Source organism: Phocoena sinus, chromosome 13 (genome assembly GCF_008692025.1).
Source record: "Phocoena sinus isolate mPhoSin1 chromosome 13, mPhoSin1.pri, whole genome shotgun sequence".
Lineage (NCBI taxonomy): Eukaryota > Metazoa > Chordata > Mammalia > Artiodactyla > Phocoenidae > Phocoena > Phocoena sinus.
Window position 1 is genome coordinate 54,648,630 of NC_045775.1, and position 5,369 is coordinate 54,653,998.

A 5,369-nucleotide genomic window follows, 5' to 3' on the forward strand; every position below is an offset into this window, starting at 1 on the left:
CTGAACTGGCTGAGATGACAGTTTAGGACAGCCCTCACTGCTCTCCCACTCCAAAAATACCCCAGAAGTATAGTCTCTGAGACGCCACACAAGAGAGGAAGGAATGGTGGGGATATACCGCCTATCATTAAATATGCATATCATTAAATATGATACGAATGGTGGGGATATACCGCATATTATTAAAATATTTTTTCAGGTGACTTACAAAATCTACCCACTGTAAAAAATCTTTTTAAATTTGATAAAGAAATGAGGTATAAGGAGAAAATGGGGGAGAGGTAGAAGAAAGGAGATTCATGTAGAAGGAAAGTCAGTACTCAGTTATTTAAACTGATCTTATAAAATTTTCAAAAGTAGGCTGTAAATTAGGTTGTGAGCTTCCTATGAAACCCAGCAAAAATGAAAATGTGAAAGTTACAAAATTGACATTGCACAAAAGATCAAAACCCAGTTCCTCAGGAATACTCTACTCTTCTTTGTTCTGAGACTCTAGTGATCTTTCTCCTCCAAGTCCTCATAAAGGGCAGCCTCCCAGTGCCCTCAACAGCTTTCCAGAAATCCAAGCAACACTAAGTTTCTATGGCAATTTCCGTAGGGTCACTGAGGGTGACAGATATTCCAAAGCTCAATTTAGGACAGCAATTCTGTCAGGTGATAGAGGAGGAAAGCCAAACACATTTACCCATGGTATTAGACTTACCTGATGTGGATCCACGAATAAGATCTACATTATCTAAAGACTGGACTGCATATCTTTCAAGCAATCCTCTGTAAACATTTGTTAAAAGTTGAGTCATACATAATTAGAAGTTATATTATTTGAAAAGAACCCAGCTAGAATAATTTTCTATTACTGATTAAAAGCAAATCATTAATCTTAAAAATCAATCTAACACATATCCAAAGAAACACTAGAAAGTCATTAACGATTATTTTCTATATCATAATTTTCACGATCTGACAAATGTCCGTAATACTACAGTTAGATAAGAATTCAGTAACAAAATATGATGTATAGCATGAAGCACTGGGAAAAGAAAAGGAAAGATATAAAATATTAACTGGCTACTTCTAAGTGGGAAAATGTGTATATAGACAGAGAGAGAGAGAGAGAGAGAGAGAAGAGTAGAAGGAAAGTATAAATGTTAACTGTCTCTCTCTAGGTAGTAGACTCCTACCACTTTGCTCTTGCATAGTTTGGGTTCTCCTTACTCCTAAGACAAGGATTTGGGTGCAGGTAGTATGTTTGGAGATAATCCCAGGAAGCACTAGAAGGGAAGTGGGAAAGTGAAACAGAGAAGGGAAGAAAGCCAAAAAGCAGTGCATTGGTGAGTGGGTTGCCAGTGTAAGCAACTGGAATGAAATCCCCAGGGACTCTCTGAGAGGCCGTGTGGAACATACCTCAGTGCTGTCTGGCACTAAGGGTCAGACAGCTGGGGTATTTACCCACCCACTCTCATCCCCATTGTTGAGGATCGCTCCTGAGGTGTTAACTCCCCGGTACTTTCGACCTTCCCTGTGTGGAGGCCAAACAGGACCCTGTGGCCTCAAGAAGATAAAGTCCTCCCAAAGGTGACAGAGATGCTGAAGAAAGGAAGTCACTGACAGATAAGGGAACTGTGCATCAACTGTAGGGGACCTCCAGGACAGATTGAGGAATATGGGCAGATGACAGACACTGCAGTTTCCAAATTTTCTACGTATATTCCTTTTGCTATTGGGAAAATATTTATTGAAATCAATTTGTCAGAAGATATCTGTTGGCACCTGTTATGAGAATTAAATAGCTGACCATGACTCTCCTGAACAATGACAGTCCCATCTCTGTCCGAAGGTGGGCTGGGGCAGTACAACTGAAGGAATGAACTTTGTCTCAACAAATATGCTGGGACCAATCCAGAACACAAACCAATGAGAAGTCAAGATCTCAAACCTTCAGCCATGGAATACTAGCCATACTGATGTTGGCCTAAACTTTGTTCACATTAGAAGCTGCCAACTGTCCACTAGAGCCATAGAGCTCAGCCATGCATTCATGAAGCATTTAAATTTGAGTTTCCAAGGAAAGATGGCTTTCACTTTATTTTTCTAAATTAATTAATTAATTTGTTTGTTTATTTATTTATTTCTTTTTGGCTGTGGTGGGTCTTCGTTGCTGTGCATGGGCTTTCTCTAGTTGCGGCAAACGGGGGCTACTCTTCGTTGAGGTGTGCGGGCTTCTCATTGCAATGGCTTCTCTTGTTGTGGAGTACAGGCTCTAGATGCATGGGCTTCTAGAAGTAGAAGCATGTGGGTAGTTGTGGCTTGCGGGCTGTAGAGCACAGGCTCAGTAGTTGTGGCGCACAGACTTAGTCACTCTGTGACATGTGGAATCGTCCTGGACCAGGGCTCGAACCTATGTCCCCTGCATTGGCGGTGGATTCTTAACCACTGTGCCAACAGGGGAGCCCTGGCTTTCACTTTAAATTCATAATCACAAACTTCAAATGGGTGCCCAACACTGCCTGGCAGCATGACTACATCTGTTCTAGTAAGTTCATCTTCCCCATTGTTGCAGTCATGAGAATGCCTCACAGGGAGCATAATTAGCTTAAGGCCCCAGCAGCTGTGCTCTGAAATCCATCACTGTGTTGATGCTAAGACCACCTTCCCAGGTGCTGCTTCCCAATGGCTGAGCTCAGCAGGGACAACAAGGAAACAGGGAACTCCTCTGATGGCCAATTTTGGCTTCCCATTGGCCTACTGAAACTTCTCTAGATTCCATGGCAGTCTAGTACATTTCTACCCACCCTTCCTTTCCTCTCTCTTCACTTGGAGTCAGACCTGCATCACTGTCTGACAGCTCTCCCATCCTCTTCTGGCTCCCTCCCCATTTTCTCTCACAGATGGTGCTACTAATAAAATCCTTCTAAGAATAAACCCACCTAAGGAGACAAAAGACCTGTATGCAGAAAGTTATAAGACACTGATCAAGAAATTAAAGATGATACAAACAGATGGAGAGATATACCATGTTCTTGGATTGGAAGAATCAACACTGTGAAAATGACTCTACTACACAAAGCAACCTACAGATTCAATGCAATCCCTATCAAACTACCAATGGCATTTTTCACAGAACTAAAACAAAAAATTTTACAATTTGTATGGAAACACAAAAGACACTGAACAGCCAAAGCAATCTTGAGAAAGAAAAACGGAGCTGGAGGAATCAGGCTCCCTGACTTCAGACTATACTATAAAGCTACAGTAATCAAGACAGTATGGTACTGGCACAAAAACAGAAATATAGATCAATGGAATAGGATAGAAAGCCCAGAGGTAAACCCACACACGTATGGTCAACTTGTCTTTGATAATGGAGGCAAGAATATACAATGGAGAAAAGACAGCCTCTTCAATAAGTGGTGCTGGGAAAACTGGACAGCTACATGTAAAAGAATGAAATTAGAACACTCCCTAACACCATACACAAAAATAAACTCAAAATGAATTAAAGACCTAAATGTAAGGCCAGACACTATCAAACTCTTAGAGGAAAACATAGGCAGAACACTCTATGACATAAATCATAGTAAGATACTTTTTTACCCACCTCCTAGAGTAATGGAACTAAAAACAAAAATAAACAAATGGGACCTAATGAAAGTTAAAAGCTTTTGCACAGCAAAGGAAACCATAAACAAGACAAAAAGACAACCCTCAGAATGGGAGAAAATATTTGTAAATGAAGCAACTGACAAAGGATTAACCTCCAAAATTTAGAAGCAGCTCATGTGGCTCAATGTCAAAAAAACAAACAATCGAATCCAAAAATGGGCAGAAGACATTAAATAGACATTTCTCCAAAGAAGCTATACAGATGGCCAACAAACACATGAAAGGATGCTCAACATCACTAATCATTAGAGAAATGCAAATCAAAACTACAATGAGGGGCTTCCCTGGTGGCACAGTTGTTGAGAGTCCATCTGCCGATGCAGGGGACACGGGTTCGTGCCCCGGTCTGGGAAGATCCCACATGCCACGGAGCAGCTGGGCCCGTGAGCCATGGCCACTGAGCCTGCGCGTCTGGAGCCTGTGCTCCGCAACGGGAGAGGCCACAGCAGTGAGAGGCCCGCGTACCGCAAAAAAAAAAAAACTACAATGAAGTATCACCTCACACCGGTCAGAATGGCCATCATCAAAAAATCTACAAACAGTAAATGCTGGAGAGGGTGTGGAGAAAAGGCAACCCTCTTGCACTGTTGGTGGGAATGTAAATTGATACAGCCGCTATGGAGAACAGTATGGAGGTTCTTTAAAAACCTAAAAATAGAACTACCTTACGACCCAGCAATCCCACTACTGGGCATATACCCTGAGAAAACCATAATTCAAAAAGAGTCAGGTACCACAACGTTTATGGCAGCTCTATTTACAATAGCCAGGACATGGAAGCAACCTAAGTGTCCATCGACAGATGAATGGATAAAGATATTGCACATATATACAATGGAATATTACTCAGTCATAAAAGAATCGAAATTGAGTTATTTGTAGTGAGATGGATGGACCTAGATTCTGTCATACCGAGTTAAGCAAGTCACAAAGAGAAAAACAAATACCGTATGCTAACACATATAAATGGAATCTAAAAAAAAAAGGTTCTGAAGAACCTAGGGGCAGGACAGGAATAAAGAAGCAGATGTAGAGAATGGACTTGAGGACACGAGGAGGGGGAAGAGTAAGCTGGGACGAAGTGAGAGAGTGGCACGGACATACATACACTACCAAATGTAAAATAGATAGCTAGTGGGAAGCAGCTGCATAGCACAGGGAGATCAGCTTGGTGCTTTGTGACCACCTAGAGGGGTGGGATAGGGAGGGTGGGAGGCAGATGCAAGAGGGAGGAGATAAGTGGATATATGTATATGTATAGCTGATTCACTTTGTTATACAGCAGAAACTAACACACCATCGTAAAGCAATTATATTCCAATAAAGATGTTATTTAAAAAAAGCAAAAAAATAAATAAAATAAAATCCTTGCATGTTTACTCCTGTCTTGGCATCTACTTCTTGCAAGACCTAGACCAATACAGCACTCTCTAAACTGGCTCTTTTCCTCCCTTCTTCTCTCTTCTCAACAACTCCCTTCTCTTCCTCCTAACAGCTCATGTCCTGACTCCTGCTTCTTTGAGACAATGGAAGGCATCAGAGCCTAAATCCACCAGCATCTCCTTCCAACCCAATATGTGAGGAGTAAGTATCACTCCTCCTCCCAAAGCCCAGTCTTTTCAGGGGCACTCATGATCTCATCCTGTCCTCCCCAAGAAGATCTTCAATCCTTCATGTCTCTCCTCCCTCTCCTGCAACACCAATCT